The following is a 9823-nucleotide window of genomic DNA, read 5'->3' as shown; positions in this document are numbered from 1 at the left end:
TTTGCTGCTGTGTTGAGACTTTTCTTTGTTTCCCAAGTGTTTGACTATGTGTGCATCTACCTATGGATCTCATGTGTATCCTGTGTCGAATGTGCACTTTGCTGATGCGTAAGTACCTTTTCACAGACCGGGGACTTTCTTTTTCTTGCCTCTATTCTTACTCTCCTCCCTCCCCTCTACTTTAACCCTAATCTCTCATGATGCAATCTTTCTTACTTTCTCCCCGCCCCCTTTATTTTTTGACAGCTACCCTGCTGTGTGGACTAGGCTAGAGTTAAACCCGTGATCCTCCTGTCTTAACCTCCTTAGTGCTGGGAGCGCACACAGCTAGGACTAGGTGGTTTTTAATTCATCTATGTCCAAGTTCTTCTGCCAAGGCAGATGTGCTGTTGAACCCCCTAGTCAAGTCTTCTTTCGGTTAGCTGTGGATAATAAACACAGTTTCTATCTGTCGATAGATTGCAGTCTGTGCCATCGCTGTCATAATCATTCTTTAATTCCCTACCCGTGATTTTCCTTAGGTCTTTGAACATATTTACAATGGCTGTTTTGAAGTCTGTGCCTAACACCAGCCTCAGCGCCCACGGCACTGGCTGCTTCCCCCGACCACAAAGGGGGCTCACCTTTTTCTTGTATCTCTCTAACTTTTTTGAAAATTGAACACTTTAGATATAATATTGTAGCAACTCTAAATTCCCTCTGTCTGTCTGTCAGTCTCATACACACACAGTGTGCTGCTCTGTTTACTCACTGGCCCCACTAAACGTCTCTCACCAGCTCTGAAGCTCAGTGTTGCCACCGAGGTCTGGCCTCTTGTTTTGTCTGTTATTCTTGGTTTGATTTCTGTGTCCACCTGTTCAGTTCTTGCCTCAGGATCAGCATCTCCACTCGGCCAGCAATGGAGCCAGTACCCTAAGATCACCCCGAAGCCACTGAGGCTTCCACTCCTTGGATGGACTTGTGTGTGGTCTAGAGGTGCAGTCCCGCTTCAGGCAGTGGACTGTGTGCTCAGCTCTTCTCTCGTCCTGCGTCTTCCCAGGGCAGGCACAAATCCTCACATCCAACCAGAGACACAGCGGCCCCCTCTCATCGCCCCCTGTGCTTCCAGACAAGCGGGACACGGGGGCCATACCAAGGCCTAGGGCTCCCATTCTCTGCTTTCCTGGTTAGCTTCTGCCCAGTCTGCAGCTCTGACATTTGCACAGCTAAAAACCACAATGCCGGGCTTTCTAAGGCGTTGCTTTAAATGTGGGCTATTGTGTTGGGTGGTTGGGGTGTGTGCCCTTGGCCTGTTTAAGGCATTCCGCTGATTACATAGCAGCCAACGCTGTGTTGTAGAACATGTCTCTCTGACAGGGCCCAGGCCAGCACCTGACCTTTCCCCTCCCTGTCCCTTGACTTTGTGATTCTTAGTTGGACTGGGTGACCCCCACCGACACTCTCTGTGAAAGTTCCAGAAAGGCCTCCACAGGCCCCTGCTGCTCCCTCCCTGGCAACACCCACCTCCATCTGGGAGTGAGGTGGAAAAGAGCCAGAAACACATTCGTCCCAATCCATACACACCAGGTCATCTTGTCCAGGAGCGACTAGGACAGAGAATTCCAGAAGATGCAGTCACCTGTGAGAAAGCCCTCTCTCAGCGAACACATCCAAACACGACGCTCAGCAACAGCCCAGAGCTCTGGCATTCAAGGATATATAAGCCTAAGCGCTAGCTCACACTTCCTGGTAACCCTTGGCCGAATGGCATTTCTCCCCTGCAGACCTGGCAAGAGTGTGCCAACAGCTCAGTCTGCCGCGAGCCACACCTACCAGCCTGCTTGGACAGACCGCCAGCTGGTAGAGGGGCTACACCCTACAGCTGCCACCCCGCAAGGAAGCTTGGAGCCCTGCATTGCCAGTGCCAAAGAGCTTGAGTAGCCAAGAGTGCCGTCAGTGAATCACGGTCCACGTCTGTCACAGTCACCATGAAGGCTACTCAGAACCCCAGAGGGAAGTCAGTTCGTGTGTCCATGGCTACAGAGGCCCAAGACATCTTCGTATAAAGACATGACACCCTAATTTGCTACACTCTGAGTGTAGCCCCCACATACACATCCCACTGTTCTCTGGCCTCTGGATAAAAACATTTGATGTTGGGGGCTGGAGAGAGATGGCTCAGTGGTTAAGAGCACCGCCTGCTCTTCCAAAGATCCTGAGTTCAATTTTCAGCAACCACATGGTGGCTCACAACCATCTGTAATGAGATCTGTGCCTTCTGGCCTGCAGGCAGAGTACTGAGAATACTGTATACATAATAAATAAATAAATCTTTAAAAAAAAAAAAACATTTGGTGTCTGTTTTAGGTTTTGTATGCAAAGAATGGCATATAGGGTCTCAAAGCCAAAACTGTGGACTTAGGGCCATTGTCCAGTGGTCACTCGGGAGTGGCATTTCCTGTCAGCCTTTGTAGGTAGGCTACAAGATTCATTTCCTCCCGGTACCGGGCGCTCCTTACTGTGAACCTAAGATGAAATGCCAGGCTTGAGGCCCAGGTGGACCAGTTTTGGAATGTCTCGGGGTCTGACTGGCAGCCCTTTTAAGATAGTTTGTTTTGAGAAGGAGTGAGAGTTTGAGGAGTGTCCCCTCCCTGCACAGTCGGCTTGGCTTAGTCTCCAAGGGTGGCCTGTGTGCAGGGAGAGTCTTTGCTCCCTGCGTTCCTTGTCTTATTTTTAAGAGGCAGCTCCAGACCTGGCCGCCCCAGTCATGTATTCAGGGAGGGGACCCTGCCACTATAAAGCTGCAGCATCATCTCAGGGTCAGGCTGCAGTGCCGCACGGTGCCATCAGCTTCCTGGATGAGCCTCTCAAAGACATCATCATTCTTGTCACCTTCTTTCAATTTGAATCACACTGCAGTGCTCCGTCCCACGCTAAAATCCTCCATCTTCCCCGCGGCGGCAGGATGATGGATTCTGTGCAGATGGCAGCTGCTCTCCATCTGCAAGAGGCCACTAGGAGGGAGAGAAGACGAGAAAAAAAAAAGTCAAACCCTGTTTCCTGCTCAACAATTCTGGAACCTTCTAGAAGCCTGATATTATTGGGGCTCAGAAGATGATGTCCCAGAATGAAGGCTTCAAAGGCAGTGGCTCACTTCCTGCCTCTCATCTGGTATTGTCTAGTGAGGCAAACTAGAAACTAGATTGTTTCTTTCCTCGGGGTCATAGATACAACACTTTCCAGAGTCAGTCATAAAGCCTGAACTTAGGCCCTCGGAACTGGGCGTGTATCTCATGCCAAAGCACACAGTAGTCCCTGGGTCCAATCCCCACCAGCTGAAGACCAACGCCTGCTGTTTCCTTACCTTTCTGTGTGAGAACTGTCCTAAAGCGTTTCCCCTGGGGCTATGCCGTGTGATTGTCCGTCAGAAGACGTCCAGGAGGATCCCGCCTGTTCCTGAGAAGAAGGCTGCATAGAGAGGCCAACATTGCAGTTTCTGTGTGAAATTCTTTCACATGTTGACCGTTTGAGCCCCAGCTGGTAGCACTATTTTAAGAGGAGCTGAAAACATTAGGAGTTTGAGGTGGTTGGTTACTGGTTCCATGCCTGTCCCTTCCTCGCTCTGCTTTTTGCCCGCCTGAGGTGAACAGTCTTCCCCATGCACTCCTGCCTTCGGGTTGCTCCGCCCAGGCTTACAGGGCTAAGCAGCCATGAACTCTCTAACACGGGGAACAAAATATGTCACTTCTCCTTCAAGTTGTTTCTGTCAAGTAATAGGGTCACAGCGACTTTTAAAAATGTAACACAGAAGAATCTGGATGGACAGGCTGTGGTGGTTTGGATGAGAAATGTCTCCTATAGTCTTGGGCATTCGAAAACAGCTGGTTCCCAGGCTGAGGAGGCACAGCCTTGCAGGAGGAAGTATGCCATGGGGCCAGCTTTGAAAGCTTAAGGCCTCTCCCTACTTCCAGTTTGCTCACTGGGTCTTGTGCTGGTGGTTCAAGATGTGAGCTCTCAGCTCCTGTTCCTGTCCCTGCTTGCTGCTGCTGTGCCTCCCAGCCCTGATGGTGATAGACTCTTAGCCTGGAACCGTAAGCCCAGATAAACTATTAACTCTATAAACTGCCTTGATTGTGGTGTTTGACCACAGCAGCGGTAAAGAAAGTTTCACACATTTCTGGGTCCCCCTCTGTCTGCTATATTAGGTCACGACTTGTATGTGGCCTTGTGTCCACATGGTCGTCCATCCTTAGCATAATAAAGAGTAGTTCATCCCGAATCTTTCCATCTAAATCCCATGGCACAGAAAACTCTGACCAAGTTCACTGTTTGCCTTTTGGCCTGTTGTTTATGAGGGACATCCTTTTTCTTGCTGCTACTTAATGTACTATGAAGGTTTTCACCCAAGTTTTGGGGGTAGGGAACCATGGTGCTGCCACAGCCGTTGGCGCCCAGTGGACCCCCACTACGGTCTTCCTCCCACAGTGGTTGCATGACTGAGGCGTTAGGGCCTTCCGTCATAGGCGGCACATCTGTGGACACCTCTGTCCCCACCACTGCACTCCCTGGGTCTCGCCTCTCAGAGCTGAGGGCTCCGCCAAGGAGGTGGCCCTCAGGGCACTCCTCTTCTCACTACCAACAGGGCTGCTTCCTTCTCCAGGGCGGCCACCACAGAGCTTGTTTGATGCTTATAAGTGAGCCCCTATGCATGAGAGAATGATGCACGCCCCCTCAATCCCTCCTTCCCTCACACCCGGGGCCCACTCCTTGCCAGGTCTTGCCTCTTTTACCCAGAAGCAGGCTCCTCTCCCCGGGTGCCCTTCTTCCTAAGCTGGGGGCCAAATTCAGGACTCAATCCTCACTTCCTCCAGGACACCTTCCCTGACTGCTGTTGACAACTGATCTGTGATGGTGACCCTAGCCTCTGTGTGCCTCCGTGTCCGCCATGTGTTTCCAGCGATCTGCACTCCCCGCCTACCCTCCACACAAAGGCCCAGCAATACTCAAGAGTGAACATTCATCCTTCTGCCTGCTAAGAAGGAAACCACAACCAAGGGCAGTCACGCTTGCATTTTAGAAATGAGTATCCTGAGTTGCCACCTTAACGGGGAGACGTAATTCAGAGATTAAAGAGCCAAGCCAGGAAATGTGGTCGCCTACCAAAGTCATCAGTGGGGGGTGGGGGAGGGGGCTCAGGGGTTCAGCACTTGCCCAAGTGCACGAGACCCTGGCTTCCACCCTGACCACCCAGAAAAAAAAAAAAAAAAAAAAAAAAAAAAAACCAGACTACTTGTCATTAGCTAGAAGCAAAGATGTCCTGACCACCAGCAGCATATAAAGACGAGCCTCTGAAAGCAGTGCTGGCCTGCCTCCCTCAGGGTCCTTGTGATGGATTCGCTGCGGATCCCCACAAACCAAGGTGGCTGGTCCCCTGGGCGTCCCTGGCAGCTAGCCATGTGGGCGGCGGGTGGGCAAGGGGCAGACAGATAGGCACACCGTGCAGATGGGGTTGCTGCTAGCTGCCGGGGTCCCAAGCAGGGACCTACGCGGCAGGCGAGTAGGAGACAGATAGGCACACCACGTAAAGTTAGATATTTATTAGGTAGGTTATGGAGGGGAAGGAAAAAGGGGAGAAGGGAGGGAGGGAGAGAGAGAGGAGAAGAGGAAACGAGAGACGGGAGGGGGGAGCGGAGAAGTGGGGACAGGAAGAGAGGAGAGTAGGGCAGAGGCTGCAAGGAGGAAGGGAGTGGGCGTGGCCTGTCTCTTAAAGAGCCGGAATATTACAGTTGTCTCTCTGCGGCCCTTGGGCTGAAAGCTGAAGTGGCCTTGTTGGCTTCACAACAGGCCTTCAGGAGAGATTTTCGGGGTGCTCCCTTGACACCTTGGAAGGAACCGCAATGAGTCTGAGCTTCCAGGTGCGCCCGGAAGTCTCTGAGTGTTTTGTTTGATGACCCATGGTTTCCTTTCTGTCCTGAGCAGACAACAGCTGGGACACGTGCTGCTGATTAGGAGGAAGGCACCAGAGTCCTGGCCCGGGGCCTAAGATGCCCTGGATCCTAGTGAGAGGCTGGAAGTAACTGCCAGGCATTCTTACCGAGGTTGCCCCTCCGCTGCCTCTAAGATGGCAGCCATCACACGTGCACGCCAGCAATTAACCAAAGTTGCTTGGGTGGCTGAGGGTCACCTGTGGCGCTGCCCCTGTGCGACCGCTCCTCACCCTCTGTACCACTATCCTTGAGTCCCGGCGCCTGGGTCACAATACTTGCTGCATCATTGTGCCTGTGACTCTCCGTGGCGCTGGAGGGGACTGATGGAAACAACCTTCTTATCAATGATGAACAGACGTTGGCATTTATGGGATAGTTACTGGGGGGACCCCAGGGGACCACTGTGTGGACTGTGAAATCTGGCTGCATTCAGGAGCTCGCTCTGCAGGAGCAGAAGCTATTGCAGTGGTCCCAGGGGAGGGGCCACATGTGGACTGTGAAATCTGGCTACATTGGGGAGCTCGCTCTGCAGGAGCAGAAGCTATTGCAGTGGTCCCAGGGGAGCCACATGTGGACTGTGAAATCTGGCTGCATTCAGGAGCTCGCTCTGCAGGAGCAGAAGCTATTGCAGTGGTCCCAGGGGAGCCACATGTGGACTGTGAAATCTGGCTGCATTCGGGAGCTCACTCTGCAGAAGCTATTGCAGTGGCGATCAAGAATTACACCATCATCTTGTCACTGCTGTGTCCAAACCTGGAACTGGGATCATCTTGGATACCTTCAAACACCCTGTGACCACCACAGGTAACCCTGACCCTCTGGAGCCGCCTTAGGCATCCCTACTAAGTTCCACTTCCCCCGTGCAGACTGCCGGGGCTGTGTTGAAAGTCGGAAGTTAGTGGACACCAGGCATGTGCACGAACCCACTGCTGTTCTAAGTAGCCCCATTCCCCGCCCAGGTTGGTCAGCTGCTGCCTGCTCTCATGATTTCCATCTGCCTGTTTCCCATGGCTTCTGTTTTAACCCACATGAGGGTTGCTCACCCTTGAACCAATGCTTAAGGCTGTTCTTGGAGCCACCCAACACCACCAGCAGGCTGTCATGCTGGGAAGGGAATATGGAAAAGTCACTATTATGCCCAGATCCGCGAAGTCCCCCAAAAACCAACAAGGAGACCGAGTTCCGTATGTAAAAGCAAAGGACCTTTATTTTATGCAAGTTTGCAAACTTGGTCTCTCCACATATCCAACATATTGTAATAATTGTAGCTCAGTTAGAGATGGGTTTTTATAGCAGTAAAGGTGGGGTGAGGGGTTTCTAAGTTTCAGGACCCCTGATTGTCTGATTTTGTCTAGGGGTGTCCTGGGTGATGCTCCGGTAATCTCAGTTTGTGGTTCTTCCTGCAACCAGGTATTGCTTCAGGTAAACTACTGAGACTCAGGCCTCGATTAAACTTATCAATGGCTGAGTCCTACTCTGGCAGGTGATAATGGTTGGAAGTTAAGAACTTCCTTTGGGTGGTCTGTTTGTCTGTTTCTGTTTAGCTTCTCGTGTATGGCTCCTACAGAAGACAGGGCAGAGCCCACCTCTGGGAGAACTCCATCTCAGGTGAGAGGAGGCAGCACTCTAGACTAGACCCCTCCCCTCGCGGAGAGGAGCAGCAATGGGGAACGTGGGGACTGATGGGAAGTGTGTCCAAACCTGGAGAGAAGGTGCAGGCCGGGTACTAAGAGACCCAGGGCCTCACGAACCCGGAAGAGAAGGAAGAGCACGCTAGTGAGCATGCAGGTGCTGGAGGTGGGTGCAGTGTCCGTGCTGGGGTGGGTGTAGTGTCCGTGCTGGGGTGGGTGTAGTGCCCGTGCTGGGGTGGGTGTAGTGCCCGTGCTGGGGTGTAGTGTCCGTGCTGGGGTGGGTGCAGTGTCCGTGCTGGGGTGGCCACAGAGCAGCAGGTTAAACTAAGCAGAGGAGCAGGGTCCTGGCAGGAGTGGAGATGAGATGTGGGCATCTTCCCTGGCCAGCTGGCACTGGGGTGCTGGTCTAGAAAGGCAGGGAGGGCGAAGCCAATAGGAGGGGGTGTGCCAGGAAGGAGGCCTTTAGAGAAAACAGGGGGAGGGCAGTGTAGCTGAGGAAGATCTGGGCCACAGATGTGGGGGGAGGAGAGACAGGCGGGGGGTGGAGGTGGAGTGGGCAGCAGGAAGGAGGAGAAGCTTCCTCCATCTCTACCTCTTCCTTCTCCTCACCCAGTGCACTACCCCATTCCTCAGGGCCTCTTCCCTCTGGGCCTCCCTCCTCTTCTGTTTGGTTTGGTTTTTGTTTAAAATATTACATATAGTCACATGCTGGAAGGGAAGACGTTTTGTCTCCCTGTCATGCCTAGAAAATTTTAAGCCCACAAGGCAGTTGGTCTCAAGAGAATTTACAAGAAAGTAAAACCCGACTACAACCCCCTCACCCCCCACCCCCTGCCAGCTAGGCCCTTGCTGGGTCCGGATGGACCGGTCTGGCAGGGCTGCCTAGCTCCTTGGAACACACACCTGGCCCCTGGCCCCAGTCTCAGGGCTGGACTGGCTTCTCCTTCTGCCCCTAGCTTCTCCAGAGTTGATACTCAGTTTCCAGGAACCCTGGGACATTTTCTCTATGGGATGGGGAGGGGTGAGTCCAAAATGCCATCTCCTACATGTTGAATCCAGTAGAGCTATGGGGCGGCACAGAAGCTCTCTGACTTCCGGCCACTGCATAGTGATGGGACACGCACGGTGGCCAGGCACTCCAACCCAAACTCTGTCCAAGAAAGACATTGGTAAGGTGTGCCAGCGTCAAGCAGCCAGGAAACCTTTAGGTCTTTCAGGTTAAGTCACTGGAATTCCTCCCCTCGCTTCCCCCTCATTTAACTTTCCTGGGTAAAACCAGGGCACAGCAGGCCTGTACTTCCTGGTTTTTACTTCGAAGACTTTTAACCCTTGGGGTGATCAAGCACCTTCTGAAAAGGAAAACAAACAAAAACAACCAATTTACTTGATAAAGCAGACCTTCACAGATAAACTAATAAACTGAAAAACCCTGCTGGGGCCAGAGAGAAGTTCAGCAGGTAAGCGTGCACTGCTCTCCAGAGGACCCGAGGCTGAATCCCAGCACCCTTGTTGGGTGGCTCACAACTACCTGGACCTCCAGCAGCTCCAGGGAATCTAATACCTCTAGCCTCTGTGGGCACACACATTCATGTGTGTTCACGATTAAAGATAAATCTGAAACAGGACATTGTGCTTGCCAGCTTAGCCCCATGGGCCCTCAGAGGAGAAGCCAGCTGAGCCACCTCTGTACCCCTGTGGGTGAGACTTGAGGATATTGAGAGAGTCTTTGGGGAGCTGCAGCACATGGTCCCAACCTCATAGCCCCTCAAGTAGGAGTCCAAACAGGGTCCACAAGGACCCCAGATGACAACTGAGTCAGACCTGCATCCAGGAAGCCCACTGGAGCCCAGAAGAATGTTGGAACAGCAAAGGAAACCACAGGCCTGCTGGAGAAGGAAAAGTGGGCGTGACCTGCCTGGGGACGATAATTCTCACTTTTTGCAGCTGTACTGCAGTTCTGCAGCTGGAGTGAGTTCTACCTCCAGCAGTCAGAAAAGAGACACGCGTGTGTGTGTGAGTGTGTGATGTGTGTGTGTGTGTGGCGTATCCATGTGTGTGCACGCCTATAGAGGCCAGAGGGTGACATGAAAGTGCCCCTCTCCATCATTGTCCACCTCAGGTTTTGAGACAGAGTCATTGGACCTGAAACCCACATTTTGGCGACAGACTGGCCACCCAAGCCCCGCTGTCATTTTTCTACCGTTCCGTTACCGACATGTGCCGAGA

Source organism: Alexandromys fortis, unplaced genomic scaffold, assembly GCF_014885135.2.
Source record: "Alexandromys fortis isolate MF-2015 unplaced genomic scaffold, M_Fortis_MF-2015_v1.1 scaffold_67, whole genome shotgun sequence".
NCBI classification, from domain to species: Eukaryota; Metazoa; Chordata; class Mammalia; order Rodentia; family Cricetidae; genus Alexandromys; species Alexandromys fortis.
This window is presented reverse-complemented; position numbering follows the sequence as displayed.